General features: G+C 44.2%; 1 long non-coding RNA gene across 1 annotated transcript; it reads right to left on the bottom strand.

The window, feature by feature from the left end:
- Window positions 1–2,014: 2,014 nt before the first annotated feature.
- Window positions 2,015–19,307, bottom strand: LOC113832620. The gene is made up of 3 exons (XR_003479916.2): window positions 19,139–19,307; window positions 17,888–17,891; window positions 2,015–2,024 (listed from the first exon to the last, which is right to left on the bottom strand). It is a non-coding gene; the product is annotated as an uncharacterized LOC113832620 (long non-coding RNA).
- Window positions 19,308–19,580: the final 273 nt, after the last annotated feature.

The following is a 19,580-nucleotide window of genomic DNA, read 5'->3' as shown; positions in this document are numbered from 1 at the left end:
TAGCAATCTCTGCACTTTTTCATCACCTCGAGTGATCGGTTTGTATATGAAACACTTTTTTTTGTTGTTGACTTAAGGTTGGAATCTGGTAAATTTCAGACAAGTGGTTGCGGGAGAGGGGTGATCTTAGAGACCAGAGGTCCCATGGGTGAACGTGGTTCTGCAGAGCTGGGCATCAGGAACCTACAGGACTGTGTGACTGCCAAGGTTCCCCCAGCATCGCCACCAATAAAGGCCCGTCCAAGACTAGAAAGGGCCCAGCCCAGAAACCTGGACTCTACTTCTCAAAGAACACCTTAATCTCCAAGAAAGAGGGAGGTTGCAGTAGCCAGGACAATCCTGCCACTTGGGACAACCTCAGGAGTTAGACATCTTGCAACCCGAAAAGAGCACGGCCAAGCGTGGTAGTCATCTCCAAAAGGGTCTTTCACATCCAGTTCTGGATCCCCTGGCCGGATTTATGCGCTCAAGGCCCAGAACCGTCCCAGAGAAGCCCTTGCTGGGAGTTCTCCCTCTTAGCAGGCTGTCCTGGGGGAAGTAAACCACGCCCTAGTTTCAAGAGTCATGCCCCTCTGATCCTCCTCCTGTCTCAGGATCCTTGGGGGTCCTCAATCCATAAGTGATAGCCCCAGGATCGCCCAATACTTCTACGTCTCACAGGTAGCCCTGTCGTCAGGGAGGGAGAAGGGAGGTGGAAAGGGATGGGAGAGGAGAGGGGAGGGAGAGGACAGGGAATGGGTGGCGAGGTCTCGCAGCCCTAAAGAAGCAGGTGGCTAAGGTGACACTCCAACTTTCTCAGAAACCTGGTTCTGGACCGGACCCGAGCCTCAAGACCTTGAGTCCCCGGATGCGGAGGCCAGACCGACACACATAGCTGGGCGCTCCAGACTGGGCATCCTTTTCTCCAACAAGCAGAGCTCCTCAGCGCCCTCACACCAGCAACTTGAAAAACACTTCACAAAAGCCCTTTCCTGTGTGGGATGGACTCCCAAAGTCCCTTCTTACACCAGGGGTAAATACTGATTCACTACCAGGGGCCCCGTAGAGCGCCAAGGCCTCCTCATTGACATCCACTTTCAGGGGTCTGGATCTGTCCCGTGCTGGCCTCCCAGACAGCAGTCTGGGGTCCATGCGCTCTCGCTTGTTCAGGTCAGCTGTCTCCGTGGGCTTCACCAGCCTCGTCCGGACCTCTTTGCTCTTCACTCCTCTGTCTCTGCAACTGGGTTCGAAAGTTCAGTTCAGCCTGGACACATGGGGGAGGGCCCAGGCCCTGCCCAGGATGATATGACAGAGTTTGGGGGAGCCCCGTGGAGGGCCTTACCCTCCCTGAGGAGCAGAAGGGGGATGAGGTGAGGGGGGCTAGTAGGAGGTTAGGGGGAAGGGAGGGAGAGGGAGAGGGGATTGACATGTGAAGCTGCCTTGTTTTTAATCTGAACTAAAAAATAATAATCTCGTGGAAAGAAAAAAAAAGCCCTTTCCTAAGCTGCTATTTTGGCTCCGCTACAGACAGCCAACTTAGTCCCCTCTCGCACCTATTACCCCTATTAGCTTAGAGAAAGGTGTGCTTGGATGGGAGTTGGGAGGCGAGCGGCAGTGAAGGAGAAAGGGGGAGGGGAGTTGAGGAAGTCTGTCTCTGTAACTCCTAACTCCCAACTCCCAAACTGTGAGTGCTTCCTGAAAAGTCAGAGGAGGCTGAAGGAAGAGCACTCCCTTCCCTTCGCTAAAGAGAACTTTAAACCTGGCTTGCTCCCCGGGGAAGCCTGGTGTGAGGCTGGCAGGGCACAGGGTCTCCACGACCACCGCAATAAAGCGTGGGTGTCTCAAAGTGGTCTCTGCAGCTTTCGGTGGCACCCGGACCCACGAGTAACCCATACAGGAAAGGCGAAGAGGCTGCTTAACTCACAGGTCCAGCTCCCTTCTAGGATTCCGGGAAAGCAGCTAGCAACACGCTGCCTGACCGCCGCCTCCCTTCCTTCTTATGAACCTGATCCCTAGCTGGAGCCCCAGAGCCACGTTCAGATCCTCTGGCTAGGTCCTGCCTCATTGTGAAGCCTTGGACAGACAACAGGTGAGACTCATTGCTCTGGGCAGTGCAAACCTGGCCTGGCCTACTGCAGGAAGAGAGGATAAGATGCTCAGAAGTGGAATAGACCTTTACTCTTTCCACCCCTCCGTCGTTTTGGAAGGTGTCTGACAGCTATAGTCCATCAGCTCATTACCCAGAAAATGTCCCATGGCTGAGTTAGACTTTGCTTATTTGATCAACTCAGCATTCTGCTCCCCGTTCACCCTGAGTCGTGTGTCCTGTCCCATGTGTCGGCCCCCACCCCCAACTCCCACCCTGTCAGCTTGCCCTCTGGCCAAGCTGAGGACCCAGCAGAGGGCTCCCTGCACTAATCTGAATTCAGAGCTAATCTTTGCAAAAGTTTCTGCATTGCCGTAACCCCAAGTGACCTGGCGCCCTGACCTCTTGCTGACATCCTTCTGCTTTGAAACTAATCGAAACCCTAGTCCTTCGCCAGAAATGACTTCGTTTTGGTACGTTACTCCCATCCGAGAGAAGGGAGGGAGATATCCAAGACAAGGGACATGGACAGGGGCTGGGGCCTCTTCTGCTCACCTGAGACCTTGACTTCCAAGTGCCTCAGTTAAAAAGGCATGAAGCATGCTGGAATATCAACTCTTTCGAGCTTAGTTCTGACTTTTTCGCAACTTAAGATAAAAGCCTGTGAACTCGAACTCCTGAGGCAAGGAGAGCTTCTTGTAACATTTCCCCACTCTTCCCTACACCACACACACACACACACTCACACACACACACACACACACACACACACACACACACAGAGAGAGAGAGAGAGAGAGAGAGAGAGAGAGAGAGAGAGAGAGCTGAGTTCTAATAATGTTACTTATTGGATAATGTAGAAGCAAGTTGTCTACAAATGCTTCACTAGTATTTTATTTTTTTTCTTTCTCTTCCATGTGCATACAGGGTCTTGCATATGTTAGATGTGTTTTTCTTTCACTGAGCTTCATCCCAAGCTCAGATGAAGCTATTTTAATTGACACTGTCACTTGGTTTATGCAGAACAAGGATTAGATAACATAGCAAATCCCTTCTAATTATATAAAAATGAAAACATAATTACTGAAATTGAATTAAAGAATAAACTGCCTTCCTTGAATTACCTTTGTCTCTATTTCTTTAGTCATTCTCAGTGGGAAAGGGAGGAGGTAGGACATTTTGATGCAATTTTGTCTACTTTCACCTGAAATTTGACCTTAGCAAAGCCCCCAACTTTAGCTGAGCCATTGTCCACTATGTGGGTCAGGATAAGAGCATCTATGCTGGGGGCTTGCTATGAGCATCAAAAGGCAGATGGATATCTACCCAGCCCGCAAATCTACTGAACAAATGTCACTTGTAGCTTCCATATATTTTACTGCTGTTAGGAAAAAATAAGCAGCCACTCAGAGCTGAGTTTCTCAGTCACAGCCACTATGTGTCCATGGAAGTACAGGTGAGGCTAGTGCAGGTATTCTGCTCATCCTTGCTAAGTTCCCACTTGTGCAGCTAGCTCTGCATTTTCTCGAGAAATAGGACAGAGGGAGGGCCACATATCACAGTGCTCCTGGCAGGGTGATTGGGGTTGGAAGGAGAAAAAGGGAGGTTGCAATCTAAGTTATTTTTAATTATTTTCTGATTCACTGTGTCATTGGGGAGATGAGAAAAGCACTTAGGGTGCAGTGATATAATGCCATTGGTTTCTTGATATGTTTTGTGAGTGGTGAAATATGATGAAGTTGAAAAAAGCCTTTACAAATATGGTAACAGAATATCAGAGATCCAAAAGTCATCAAGTTATAGACTTGGGATATACCAAAGTAAGGTTTCAGAACACCTTAATGTTGGTTGAATATTATGTTTTTCTAGATCTTCAAAGGTGACAATGTCATAAGCTCACTAGTACCTCACTAATGTCTTCATCTTCAGCTGTAAACTTAGCAGTGATTTAACTTGTGTCTACTAATATATAAACTTGTAGATGCTATTTTTATCATACCTTCAGTATTTAGCACAGGACATATATAAACAGTAGGCGCTCCATCTATTCAGAATGAATGGGGTCTAGGTCCCCAGCATTACAGCAGGTCCTCCAGGGTAAAGAATCATCCTGTCTTCACTGGAATTATAGCTACTTGAAGACCTATGAATGAAGACAGTTTAACAAAAGCAAACCATGCACATTCAACAGCAGGTGACGACACAAATTCCAACAGCACCTGCATATACTGAGACTGTGCAGAACTGAGAGAAGGGAGAATGGGGATTGGCTAGAGCTGCTGAGGGTGTGGCTTCAGGTGATGTGGGATCCATGCTTAGTGCTCCCGGGCAGTATGCTGCTTGAAGCAACTATGATGCCTTTGAACACTCCAAGTGGTTTCTTCCCATCAAGAAGCTTCAAAGCCTGAAGTTACCAACTTTGAATCAGCTCACCTGAAGTATGAATTGTTCATTGTGGAAAACCGTGTATAACGCACTGTGACAGGAGATGTGTTGTATCCTATATTTAGTCTTGAAATCAGCAAAACACTGCTGGAAAAGATGGCAGAAAAGTGTCCAGGTTACCTGGCTGTGGCAGGGGGCTGGAGTTGGTGCTGGCATAAAGTTGAAGCAAGCACACAAGAGGGAAGTTGAGGAAAGGTCACATTTCTTCTTAACAAAGTTGATGCCATTCACCTTGTTAGACATTGTCTTCCTGCTCGTTTAAAAGCAACATCCTAGGAAGACCATCTTTAAAACAATAGAGTTAACACCACTGTCACTTATTTAAACACCTCTTATTTTCAGCAATTATTTTAATTTCTTGGACTCTGACAACTCTCAGGGAGATGTGCTCTGCCTTTATTTTACTGATAGGTTGGCTCGCCCAAGATCAGTCAGTCAGGAGTGAAGCCAGGATGGTATGTCTGGTTTCTCTCCGGGTACATTACTTTCCTTGTTTTTGTTTTATTAAAATAAGTCTCTGCAAGAAAGTTTTTATACCCATCTGGAAATAAAATGGGTTCCAGGTAGGTTTTGTTAACTATTTTCTCTTCTTCACAACCTGGGGACATTTGATTGTGGTCTGGAATCCCATGACCCACAATATGATGGACCAGAAGTGAGTTAGATTTCAGAAGAAAAAATCTAGGTTCAGTGAGCAATGACCTAGGTTTGGAGCTTTGGAATACAGAGAAGACAAAGAGAAATAAGTCGATCACATAATAAAATGGTTCCCCAAGGCTCACAGAGGGACTATAACTCTCAAATGACAGGCAATAAATTCAGTTCATTGTATCTGTGGGTAGGAGAAAAGAGAGACTCCTTTCACATGAGTGGGGAATTCACTAAACATCTCTGCTTTTGAACAGGTAGAATTTGTTCTTATAACCAATAACATTCAGAAAACATCACTGCAGGTTTCTGAGTAATTAAGAAAGGGCCCTTCTAGGAAAGTGAGTCCTGGTGAAAGGCAAGACAAAGTCAGGGCAGGGGACACTGAAATTGAGGCCTTGAGAACTCAGCCAACTTTTCCTAATGTAATCATCTTAAATGAGGTCACAATGAGAACACAAGAAATGAACTAGTCCTGGTGGCACTTTAATCTCAGCATTCGGGAGGCAGAGGAAAATGGATCTCTATGAGTTTGAGACCATTCTAGTCTATGTAGCAAATTCAAAGTCAGGCAGGGACACATAGTGAAACCCTGTGTCAAAAAGCAAAAACAAAAGAATTCAAGTTCATTCTTAGCAACATAATGAGTTTGTATTTGAGGACAGAAGGAAGAAAGGAAAGAAGGAAGGAAGGAGGGACGGAGGGAGAGGAGAGGGAGGGAGGAAGGGAAGGAGGGAGGTTAGGAAGGAAAACATTTTGGGCTGGAGAGGTGGTTCAGCTGTTAAGAGCATGGGGTGCTCCTCTGATTCCCAGCACATATGTAACAGCTCACAACTCTCTGCAACTTCAGTCTCAGAAAACCTGATGTCTTCTCTCAGCCTCCATGGGCAACAAGATTCATGTAGTACAAAGACATATATGAAGGCAAAACATCCATACACACAAAATAAACAAAAATAAAATCTTTAACACACACACAAGATTGTAAACAATGAATCACTTTTGAAGTGATTGTCAAAAAAACCTTTGGTGTGGGTTTGAGAGTAGCCTAAATTACACAGAGGTGCCTGCTATTACCAATAAATGACATAGAAAAACATGAAGACAAGTCAACAGTAATGCCAACCATTTACTGAATACTGCTCAATGACCATAAAAAATCTGCACTACCTATTTGAGTTAATCTTTGCAGAACTTTGGGCTTCGGGCTTTCTGGTTCTACTATTACCAAGCACCCAAGGCTTATTTTAAACTATGGCCTAAATTCCAAACTTATTTTTTCGTGTGATAGAATTAAAATTCAGTCCTAAACAGAATGGGGGAGAATATCACAAGAGTTGAGGGATACGATTTAAAAATGGGGTATTCAGCTAAACAGCATTTTCAAGAATAAACTCAAATGGCTAAAAAATACTTACAGAAATGTCCAACATCCTTAGCCATCAGGGAAATGCAATCAAAACTAATTTGAGATTCCATCTTACACCTGCCAGAATGGCTAAGATCCAGAAAACAAGTGACAGCTTATACAGACAAGGTTGTGGAATAAGGAGGAACACTCATCCATTGCTGGTGGGAATGCAAACTTCTTCTACCACTATGGAAATCAATCAGTATGACTGTTTATCAGGAAGTTAGGAATCAGTATATTTCAAAATTGAGTTCTTGGGAATATTCTTCTTTACTTCATTCTATCACAGAGACATTTATTCAACCATGTTCCAATACTCCTCTGGAAGATGAGAATCTTATACCAAGACCACCCTTAGGTATATTCCCAAATGACTCTTCATTCTACCTCAGAGACATTTGCTCAACCATGTTCATTGCTGCTCTATTCACAATGGCCAGAACTTGGAAACAACTTGATGTTCCTCTGCAGAAGAATGGATAAAGAAAATGTGATATATTTACACAATGGAGTATTTTTAACTCAGCCATTTAAAAAACTGAATTATGAAATTTCCAGGTAAATTGGTGGAAACTAGGAAAAAAGTCATTGTGAGTGACATATCTCAGACCCAGAGAGACAAATGTGGTATGCATTCACTTTTATGTAGATATTAGTTTTCAAGTCAATGGTAACTGTCTTAGGGTTTCTATTGCTTTGAAGAAACACCACGACCAAAAGGATACTGGGAAGGTAAGGGTTTATTAGATTTACTCTTCCATATCACTGTTCGTAATGAAGTAATTCAGGACAGGAACTCAATCAGGGCAGGAATCTGGAGGCAAGAGCTGATGGAGGGGCCATGGAGGGGTGCTGTTTACTGGTTTGCTTCACTGACTTGTTCAGTTTGTTTTCTTCTTTTTTCTTTTCTTTCTTTTCTTTTTTTTTTTTTCAAGACAGGGTTTCTCTGTGGCTTTGGAGGCTGTCCTGGAACTAGCTCTTGTAGACCAGGCTGGTCTCAAACTCACAGAGATCCACCTGCCTCTGCCTCCTGAGGGCTGGGATTAAAGGCATGAGCCACCAACACCAGGCCAGTTTGTTTTCTTATAGAAACCAGGGCCACCAGCCCAGGGGTGGCACCACTTACAATGGGCTATGCCCTCCCCATCCAGCATTAATTAATAAAATACCTCACACCTGAATCTTATAAAGGTATTTGGTCAATTGATACTCTCTCCTTTCAGATACACTAGGTTGTGTCAACTTGACATAAGAGTAGCCAGAGCAATAACCAAGCTACAATCCATAGAATTGAAGAGGTTGGGTATAGAGTAAGGAACTAAGGGGTTTACAGATAGATCTCATTAGGAATGAAAGAGAGGATAGTTACGGATGGGGCTGGACAGGGAACAAGGGAAGGAATTCTTGGAGAGACAGCTAAATAAAATTAAGGGGCTGTATGGAAACCTAATACAGTAAAAGCTTCATGTATGAAGGTGATCTAAATGAAACTGCTAAAAAATGAAGGACACAGAGCGCCATGTGACTAAATGAAGCTTCCACTACACTGAGTTACATCTAATTGAGTTGTTGACTGAGCAGGTCCCATGGATTCTCAAACAATTCAGGCTGTTGCCAAAGACTATAGTTTCTTCTCCACAAACTGACAGACAGCAAGGCCCCATTGCTAAAAAGCAACATCTATACAAACTCACTGAGTGAAAAGGGATGAGGCTCAGCAAGAAAAGAAAGGCCAGTGAATCAGCATGATCCAAGCTCATGTGAATTCACAGACTGACGCATCATGCATAGGACCTGCACAGACATGCACACAATCCTCTGCATACGCATTATAGCTTCCAGTTTGGTGTTCCTAAGGGATTCCTGAATGTGTAAACGAGTGAATCTTTCCAGGAAATTATGCAGTTGGCATTATCTAGCTGCCTTGAGAGGCAAGCATCATTTCACTTATTTGGGTTTGAGCTTAAGGCTCCTGGGAGCTTTGTGCACCTTTCAGTTCCCGAGAAACTAAGGCATTCCCTCAGGGAGTGAAGCAAACAGACCACCTATATTTCTCCTGTTCCTGAGAAGTCAGCAATGAAGGGAGAACTTGGCTGAACAATTAGTGTTAGACATTAATCTTAAATACCCTGTCTAGCTTGCAACTGCCATTTTATGTATTCCGTTTTGATAAAAAAGTCTGATTGTTTAACATAAAATTATCTCAGCCTCAGTGTTGCTGAGACTTCTCCAACATAGCCTGATTCATTCATTCCCACTGCCCATATCAGAAGTTCAGTAAGTAAGCACTGGTGGTTATTGGTCTCTGATTCTTGTGGCTTCTCTTGGCCTCCTTTTCTTCTGTTTATTTGTCTTGTACAACCCTCCAACATGTTAGATTTATTATTTTAAAAAGAGGGGAAGGATAACTTGAGAAATAAGGTGGAAATATAATCAACTAAAGCTATTATGTCCATAGCCCTTCCAGCCCAGTGTTACACAGAGTTTCTCCCAACAAAGAACCAGAGTCAGGGCAGAAGTGCCAAACTGGAGATGCAAGTTAGGAAGCTTTTTCATGGACTGAAAACTGTAAAACATTTACTTTTTCAAGAAAGGAAGCACTTGTTTTACAAAGTAGAAAGGGATTGGCAATAAGATTTTGCAAATTTCCACCAATCAAAGAATATATTGGCTGCTGTATCACATACAAATGTATACATGCATACAAACCCACACATGTATGAACACACAAATATGCACACAAACATACACATAAACACACACGCATGTGTACACACAAACATGCACATAAACACACATGCATGCACACGCATGGACACAAACATGCACACATGCATGCATCATGCAGGCATACGGGTGCACTGTGGCTGGCATGGGTCTGAGAGGAGTACACTGGTTTCTTTATATCTGCCTTCCGAATCTTTGCATTGTGAGTGCTCAATAAACAGCTGTTGAATGAAGCCCACAGAGCTCCCTCACAGGTTATTAAATAATTTAGGTCTAGTTATTACCACACTGCTGAAATTTGCAAGAAGGGACAAGAGTCATAATTAAACTGCACAGTGTGCTGATGGCCAGTCTCGTTACTCTGAAGTTCCACTCAGAACTATGCTGAAAATCTGGAAGCACTCACCTCAACTAAGACTTTAGTAGGATTCTCTGTTTGGCCACTGGTAAGAACTCTCATTTCAGTGGGATCTGGAGTCACGTCAGACTCTACACCTTCACAACCATTCTTGAACATCTCATCTGTTCCTTCATTAATATTTGAGCTGTGTTCATCTTGTTTACAGCTTGAAATTTTTTTAGTCTTCTTAGTAGTCTGCCCATCACGTCGGGCTTTTCTTTGTCGATACAGAGCAAGCTATGGGACTGGGGGTGGGGTTAAAGCAGCATTATCATCTATGATTTTCTTTTTAGCATTATTAAAGCTCTGGGTCATTTTATTATACTCAAATTATCACTAAAAAGGAGTGACAAAACAAAGGACGCTCATTCTGTCTTTAATACAGAAATTACTATTGCACTGCACAGAGACTGGATGTTTCTGAATCAGGACTTAGAAATGAAAATGTCCGAAAGAAGACAATCAGCTCAGAGTCAGAAGTTGGAGAGTGCGGCAGGCACTCAGAGTATTATCTGTGGCTTTCAAATGTCTCAGAGCATGACACACACATGAGGTCATGTGCATCATCCTTCGTGGGTTTTCTGGGATGTTAACTTTACACTAAAGATGATTAGCTTGTGCCAAAAGATTTAGCTCTAAGTGTGGCTTGCAGCCTCATCTATAAAGGAAATAATGGAAATTAAATTGCAGAGGCTGCTGCTTTCCAGCCCTCAATCATTTGCAAATCACCACCATAGGCTAGTGCCACCTATTCATACAATTTACTCACCATCCACATCAGTGTGCCTTTCTTATTTGTTTATAAAAGAGATGTTTAATCCTGGGCACCTCTTCCACCTGTGGTTTCTTTTCAAAAAGTTAGCCAACAAAAATTAAAACAAGGACACAGCTATCACTAAAATGGTAAACACTAATGAAAGTTATGAAAGAAGTGGATGAGTATTAAAACATTTGGGGCTAAAAGAGCAGCAAACACTTTCAGCTGCCATGGCAGAAAGAAAAATGTAAAAGGTCAGAGTTTTCTTTAATATCATCCAATGTGTCTACCATTGGACCAGGACATATAAAACACCATCATCTAGTCAGAATTATCATCCCAAATATATCTCAATGATGGGTGAACTATAGGAACCCTTATGAAAAATAGATGCCAACCACTAATGACAGTACTTATGACAAAGTAGTGGCTATAAAACAGTATCATAGTATAAGTGTTATGAAAACAAAATCATCACACCTCTTCTTAATACGGACAGCAGGCTTCACTCAGGCTTCAATTATCTAGAATTATGTCTAGCTTGAATTTTAGTAACACCATACTTACAGCCATAAGTAAATCTTGAAAAAAAATGTATAACAAATTTGGTGTGTTTCCCTAATTGAACTTCATATAGGTGTTTTCCCCTATATGAAATTTCACTGAGTATGCTCGTGAGTAGTGTGTGTGTGTGTGTGTGTGTGTGTGTGTGTGTGTGTGTAGGTGTACTTGCCTGAGTGTGTGCATGGAAGGCCAGAGGTTGACTGCAGGAACCATCCTGTATCACTCACCACTGTAGAAGTTACTCAGTCTTGGCTAGGTAGGCTGGCCTGCAAGTTCCAGGCATCTCTCTATCTCCATCTATGTCTCCCTTTGATGACATTACAGACTCACACCACCAGGCCTGGCTTCTTATATGACTGTTGGGAACCTGAACTTTGCTTGCACAAACAAGCACTTTGAATACTGAGCCATCTCAACAGCCTGGATTTCCCTTCTTATATAATTTATTTTCTATGAAACAAATACTCACCACCACTACTTAAATTTGAGCTCTTTAATCACACCGAAAAAAACCAATACAAAGACCTAGAGCCTTCAAAGAAATCTTTCTTAAGTAAATTGTTTGGCAAGTTGTTCCACTGACAATTTTCATTTATTATTTTTTTCTTTGGTTTTTTGAGACAGGGTTTCTCTGTGGCTTTTGGAAGCTGTCCTGGAACTAGCTCTTGTAGGCCAGGCTGGTCTCGAACTCACAGAGATCCACCTGCCTCTACCTCCTAAGTGCTGGGATTAAAGGCGTGCGCCACCAATGTCCGGCTGACAATTTTCATTTATATAGAACACAAAAATGATCATTTTAGAAACAGTTCTTGATGTATACATTATAGATATGTTATAAAATGATTTACACCAACTTAAATCCAGTACAGGAGAACTATCCTATTCTGAAGCCAGCTTGGATTACACATTGAGTTCAAGGCTACCCTGGACTATGGTCTAAGACTTGGAAAAGAAAAGGAAAGAAAGAAAGAAAGAAAGAAAGAAAGAAAGAAAGAAAGAAAGAAAGAAAGGAAGGAAGAGGAGGCGGAGTAACAGCAGGAAAAATGCTGTCTAATCAAAGTCTCCATGTTTGGAAAGGATGCATACTCCATCTTCAATTCCTTTGATGTACGGAAAGAGCTCAGTTCCTCAAGTTGCACAATGGTAAGCAAAGCTGGGCTTCTAAAGATGCTGATTCCCCCGTTCCTCCAGTTATATATAGAATGCTACACAGACAGATTCAAATCTAGACCTTACATAGAGGACTCTTATCGGAAAGTCAGCTAACCATATTCTAGAAATACAAAGTTAGCTACTGCACATATTCTGTAACAAACTAATCCTGAGCACCTACCACCATATCTCTGCAGTACCACCCTTCATTCATTACTGACCTGCTTTCCTCTGTTAATGTGAGATTAGAAAAAAGGAAGATAGATGCCTTAGGGTGACTATTGCTAGGATGAAACCCCGAGACCAAAGCAACTTGGAAAGACTTTATTTGGCTTCTATTTCCATACCATAGTTCATCATCAAAGGAAGTCAGGAGTTACTCAAGCAGGTCACGAATCTGAATGGAGGAGCTGGTGAAGGGGCCTTGGTGCTGCTTATTGGTTTGCTCCACATGGCTTGCTCAACCCGCTTTCTTAAACAACCCAGGACCACCAGCCCAGAGTGGCACTACCCACAATTGGCTGGGTTCACCCCCATCAATCACTAAGAAAATGCCCTATGGACTTGCCTATAGCTAGAACTTAAGGAGACATTTTCTCAATTGAGACACCCCCCTCTTGGATGACTATAGCTTGTGTCAAGTTGACACAAAGCCAGACAGTACAATAGGAATAACAGTTTCAAACATAACTTAATTGTCCCCACCTATGACAACATAATATCTCAAAGGTAACTTCATTTTAGGAAGAAAGGAAGGCAAAAGTAAGCTCAAAGAGGTGATTTCAGAAAGAAATCATGACATTCAGTTCATGTGAATTTATGTGAATTATGTGAAATTATTCATTCAGCCCACTGAAGGATACCTACATAGAATTCTGGATTGTTTACAAGTCTTGCCGGACACGCATACCCACACAAAATTAAAGTCACCAAATACATAACAGCAATTCTACAGGTGCAGTTTAATTTGTAGAACCTTTAGGTGCTCAGAAGTTCCATTCCACACACTGGAAAAGGTCACCTGCCATGACAAGACCTTCTACAGAAATATACAAGAGAAGAAGACGAAGGAGGAGGAGGAGAAAAAGGAGGAGGAAAAGAAGAAGATAAAGGAGGAGGGGGAGGATGAAGAGGAGGAGAAGGAGAAGGGGAAGAGGAGGAGGAGGAGGAGGAGGGAGGAGGAGGAGGAGGAGGAGGAGGAGGAGGAGGAGGAGGAGGAGGAGGAGGAGGAAAAAACGCTTCTAAAACCGCCCCTACAGCCGAGTTCACAGCTGGCACTTGAGATACACTCAAGTCACGCCTTGGGGAGGCAGCTGTCACGGGCCAATCACACACACCCAAGAGTGCCACCCTGACACCTAAAGGCAGCAGGCTGGTGACCAGCACACGGGTGGCCCCCAGAATAGAGAAGCCCCTAGACACCCACTCAGAAAGCTCAGAGCCTGAAGCACTCACAAAACTCCCTTTAGAAAGTGAAAGGGCGGAGGCTGCAAAGCAATTCCCTGGCCGTTTACGGCGGGGCTAAGACAGGGTTTTGCGTGGCACCCACGAGGAAGAAAGGAGCCTGGCTGTGCAGGCATCGTGTCTCCTGCTGCAGCCACAGGGGGCGGCTCTCCCCAGCCCCTCCCCGAGGCCCAGGCCCCGCCTCTCCCCTCCCCGAGCCCCGCCCCCGGCCCCGCCTCCCGCCGGCTCCCACCACGGTGCTCAATCCTCCTCCGTCTCTCCTCCTCCTCCATCGCGTCTGCCGGCCAGGCGGGGAAGGGGGAGAGGAAAGATCTGTTCAGACGCCAGCAGCCCGAGCTCCGCGGCCGCCCGGGGCGAGCTCGGCGCTCACCGGCCGCTCCTGCTGTCCCCACGGGCCCCGCCATCGCCACCGCCATCTTCGTCCCCAAGCTCACACTCGGGAGGGCGAGCGGTCCGCACAGGTGCGAGCCTGGCTCGGCAGGTGCCCACTCCCCCCCCACCCCACCCCGGCTCGCCCGGGTCTGAGGCTCTGGCCTGAGCCCGACACCCACTCCTCCCGGGACTCGGAGCTTCTGGCACAGCACAGTGGTTTCCAAGTTCAAAAGCAGCGGCGGAATGGAGACGACAAGCCGCAGTGGGGAGTATGGTGGCGAGGGATGGCAAGGGTCTATCAACCCAAGTGAGGGGGAACCCCGAGGACACCCGACTCTTTCCTTATCCCCACCCCAAGTGCCTCCCTCTGGCCCCAGCCTGTCCCGCCCACCCAAGTTCTCCTTCTAGGAGAACAACTCCTGCTGCCCCAGCTTTCTTTATGATCGCCTTCTAAAGTTGAAAGACTATTTCCACATTTCCCGTTAGTAATCACCAATCATATATCTGTATATTTCATATATAAAAGATACACATATCGCACATTGTCACCTGCGATGACATCTATTATCAGGGCAAGTCTGTGGAATTACTGCTGTTTCTTATGACACCTGCTCAATTGTACCCTCAAGTCACACACTTCCTTTATTCCTATATGTAATTTTCCACTCAGGTCCTTTGCCGAGAAGATAGTGTTTTAGCAAAGGCTTGAAAAGGATAAAGTGGTGAGCTGAGTGGGACTGAGGTCAGCAACAGATCCAAAGTACAGCTGAGTGGTGTCCTAAGGGAGAGCGCTTCACAAAGATGGCTAACTAAGAATGGGATGGATGAGGGGGAGATTAGACATGAAATCACAGAGGTGACAGAAGGCCAGACTGAATTCTGAAGGCCATTGTCAGAACGGTGCCCTTTTCTCTGAATGAGACCAGAAGCCACTGGGAAAGTCTCATGGTCTCTGCTATTACTGTTTAGAGAAGCTACAGTGAAGGGTCTGTTTGGATGTCTTTTTCTTTAGAATCTCCTTTACATTGGGTCACCTGGGTCCCTAGACCTGGGTGTCTACCTGAACATTAGTTCTACGTGGGGAACCTTCTAGTGACCTAACTGCTCATTCCCCTTCAAGGCTAAAGGCACAAAGACTAAGTAAGAGAGCCTACCTTTATGTAATATTCTTTACACTGTTCCTCAAAAGGGTAGCCATCACCGGAAGCTTAAAACTAGTCTGCGTCCAGCAATAACTGAACAGTTCCCCTAGGTCAGGGTATTTTTCCCTCACACTGAGGTTATGTCATAAAGGAGGAGATGCATCATTCCTTGGCAACCTGCTACTTCCAAGGGTAACAAGAACTCCTTTAGGTCATGTTGCTAGCCAGCTTGCTCCACAGGTCCTACCCATTGTTGCCTCTTGAGCTTGGGATCCCAGGCATGTTGCTGTGCCAGCTCAATGTTAATATGCCCGGGATGCAAACTCTGATCCTCACCCTTGTGTGGCACTCACTTTCCCCACTGAGCCCCAACAGTGGAGTTTCAAAGGACTAAATTTACATAATGTCTTCAATAAAATGGGGCAGCTTTGTTTAAGTTTCAAAATGAAAATCCTGTAAAAATAGACATAAAACTGACCTATAATCAGTCAAAGTGGCATATAATGTAACTGAAATCAGAGGAATTTAAGGTGGTACTACTATTACAAAGGATGAAATTATAGGCCAATACTTCAAGACAGTGCAGCTAGTTACTGACAAATAGAATATGTGAACACATAATTCAGGTCTCCAAGGATATTTATAGCACTAAGTAGTCACAGCATATAAACTCAGCTCCCAAATAGTTGTGACAAAGGCCCATGTAGGCTTTATAATCAGAATGAAATACATTTATTCTAAATAGAAGTATTTTGTGTTACTCTTGCTGATTCTTCAGCTGACCAGAAACCACAAACTCTTAGTAACTGTCTCATAAGAATGACCCCCAGTCCAGTTTAAATTTAGCATTGCACCTTCTCAAACCTCCTGAGCTAGGCCCCACAGACTGATTTTTCCTCAACATTTAAGCACTGAGCCACCTCTCCAGCCCTTACTTCATTTTCTTTGGAAATAAGGCACAGGTTTTTAACTGGAAGCCATTCAGGGATTACTGTCAAGAAACTTAGTTCCCAGATGAAGCAGAAAGAGGTGGCAAGCTGAGGGAAGCTCAGCCTCTGTCTGCTCCAGCGGCTCTACAGAGGAGCAGTAAGAGTTTATCTTACTGCTGGCTTCTGACCTGCCTGCCTCTTCCAGTACTCACTGTAGGTTTTTGGCTTCTCATTCCCTTCATCAGCTTGTATAGGATAAGCTGGGGGGTAAGCACCATGGAATACATTAATGAAGACAGCACTGCCTAGTGGCCGCTCCCTTTTTTCTGGGTGAGAGTAGAACGCATGGAACTTGTAGACACTACATGGTCTTCTGTGGTGACAGGAGTTAGCCTGTAATGCAGAGAAATGCCAGAAGGCTCCATGAAGGAAGGAAGCTACCGTCAGGCTTTCACCTCCCCACTTTAGGGGTGTGATTTGTGATGGGGTCTCACTAAGTCACTGTAACTCACTCTGTATTCCAGGCTGGCCTCAAAGTCTCAAAGATCCCCTGCCTCTGCCTCCCAAGTGCTGGGATTAAAGGTGTGCGTCACAAAACCTGGCATATCCCTCCCCTTTTGCCCTGCAGTAGGTTTGTTGTCTTTTGCAGAAATTGATAAGCTGACTTTAAATTCTTATAAACATTGAAGGAACTAGGAATATCTATAACATGTAGAGAGAAACCCTGATTAAGAGGTACCGCTGACCACGTCCAATTGGGCCTGGCCAGAGTGACCTGACAAGGGTTTAAGTAGGATGGAGGCACTCAGGTGGCCCCTCTTCTCTTTCTCCTGGCTGAGCTGACTAGGAAGCATCTTGTGGGTCCATCCTGCTCCAGTGCAAACCTGGTCACTGGCTCCCTTGCATGAGTACTATTCCTTAATAAACTACCTGTTATCAATCTATTTCTGATTCCACTTTGTAAACCTCATTAGTAACATTTGGAAAAGATCAGAGTCACACTTGGGAAATTCAAAAGTCACAAAAGTAAACATATAGCTAACACATGAGCTAGACACCAGCTTGATAGAGTGGAATTCAGGGTTCAGAAATAAAGCCTTACATTTTATGGCCAATAGATTTTTGACAACACCATTCATGGCGAAATCAGTGTTTCCAACCAACAGTGCTGAGACAAATGGATTTCTACATACAAAGCAGGTACAGTGGTCTCATCTCTCATTATATTCCAATTGAATTCAAAACAGGTCAAAGACCTGAAAGTAGGAGGAGATGAAGGGTAAAGCAGCAGGGTTAGGAAGTCTTCACCCCTTTTGAAAACACACACATGCTAGGGACAGTGAAAGGCAGCCTATAATATACAGGGGCAGGATCTGAACAGACATCTGATGGGGCAGGTCCTTCTGTGTATATGCTTGTCTTATTGGTTGATAAATAAAGCACTGTTGGCCAATAGGGGAGCAAGTTAGGCAGGGCTAGGAGGCGAAGAGGATTTTGAGAAATGTATAGTAAGAGATGAAGTCTCCATGTGAGCCCAGGAAGACAGGACACACAAGGCCAGTGTCCTCGATAAGCTAAGTCTTTATAAAATATATAGATTAATAGTTGTGGCTGATATTTAAGACTGAGAAAGCAGATAAGAAATCCTAGTCATTGCTCAGCAGCACTGTAACTAACATAAGACTCTGAGTGTTTTTTGGGAGCCATAGCATGACAGCGGAAGGAGGCGACTGGCAGAAAGATTTATCGTTACAGACACCTTCTAAGAAAACATTGCAAACTACTCATCTTAGCCATCAGGGAAAAGGCACTCAGCTCAAAAGACCACTTCACATGCATTACAGCCAGGACAGGTAACAAGCAAAAGTGAGCTTCAGAACATGTGTCAATACTGTTGATGAGGTTAAGAGGGGAGCCAATGCTTGGAAAACATTATAGCAGCTCAGTACATCAAACACGTAGTTGCTATGTGACCCAGCAAGCCACTCCTAAGTACGTACCTCACAGACAGGAGGTAACCTAATGTCTAAATAATAGACAAATGACTAAGTAACATGCAGTATGTGCATATTGTAGAATATTATTGGAGACAATGATGCCCCGAACTTGGATGAAGCTTAACCCACTGTTACATTTGGAAGTCGTTAAATATGTTCACCAGCCACTAGCACTCGGAAGCCAATGCAGGGACCTCTTGAGTTTGAGGACAGCCTGGTCTACACTGCAAGTTCTACGCCAGCCAAGAGCTACACAGTGAAACTCTCTTCCTTCCCCCAAAAAGTGTTCCCCAAAGCTTCACATGGTGATGGTAAGAAGTAATGGAGCATTTTTAAAAGCCTAATAATGGGTGGTCATTAAAGATATGACTCTCTGAAGGGATTAAGGTTAATTCGTGAAGGAGGAAGTTAATTCCTAAGAGGGAGTTGGCATATTACCAGTCAAAGATGACACAATAAAACTACAATATATATCCTCTATTATATTATTTAGTATATGTTTATATATGTTTGTATATGATTATTCTTAGCAGACAAAAATTAAGAAGTACACACACACAACACACACAGATGTGGATTTATGCTAAGATATCTGAATGTAACATACCATTTTAATAAAGTGTCAAAACAAAATATAAAAGGAAAATGGTAAGACCAGGGTGAGCTTCAGAAGTAGCTGCCCAGTTACACAGTGAGCTCTCCTCTGCTGTCACGCCCCACGAGCTGGGTGCAGTGCCTCTATCAATTTCTAGCCCCCAATACTGACATTACCATTTGAGGACATTTCTGCCCTAGCACAGCCCATAGAATTCCACGTAATCCAAGTCTCCTGGCCTTCATAAAAACACAGTATTCTGTGATATACTCCATGTTCAGAGGCCAGACATTAAAGCCAAGCACCAAAGAAATGGGCCAAGAGCTCTAAAACCTCGTACAAAACCCACCTGAGAGGCTTAGAGAAGCAATAACTCGGATCTGTCTTTTACCTAAGGTTGGAGAAAGGTTTCTAAAAGCCTACCAGTTGAAGCTCTCTAGTGAACAGAAAGCCTCAAACTGTGCACAAACCTGCTCATAAGTTAAGGGAGGCAGGTCCTCGCCACACACTGCTTTCTGTTCTAAGAAGCACTTTTCTTGAAGTGGTTTATCTCTGGCCAAGAAGCCCATCCAGGCACTGGTGGTGCAGGAGGTGTGCTGCCCTGCGAGTAGCAGGCCGATGAGCATTCCTGCTATTTCGTCATCTATCAGAGGGTTCCCGTCCCTGGGGATGAATCACACACTTAACATTTAGCAGACAGTTAATATTAACAGTTTCCAGACACAATAGACTCTTTTCTTTACTTACTACCAATCAGGGTCCCCGGATCCCCTCCCAGTAGAGACAAACCAGGAGAAAGCATGATGTGGATTGCAAAAGACTTCCTGCCAGTTGATTTGCAGATGTTACCCAGACTAATTACAATTATGATTAAAATATTCTTAATATGTTTCTTACTTATTTAAGGCTATT

Source organism: Cricetulus griseus (assembly GCF_003668045.3).
Source record: "Cricetulus griseus strain 17A/GY chromosome 1 unlocalized genomic scaffold, alternate assembly CriGri-PICRH-1.0 chr1_0, whole genome shotgun sequence".
Taxonomy (NCBI): domain Eukaryota; kingdom Metazoa; phylum Chordata; class Mammalia; order Rodentia; family Cricetidae; genus Cricetulus; species Cricetulus griseus.
Note: the sequence above shows the minus strand (reverse complement) of the source record. Positions and strands in the feature narration are given on the sequence as shown.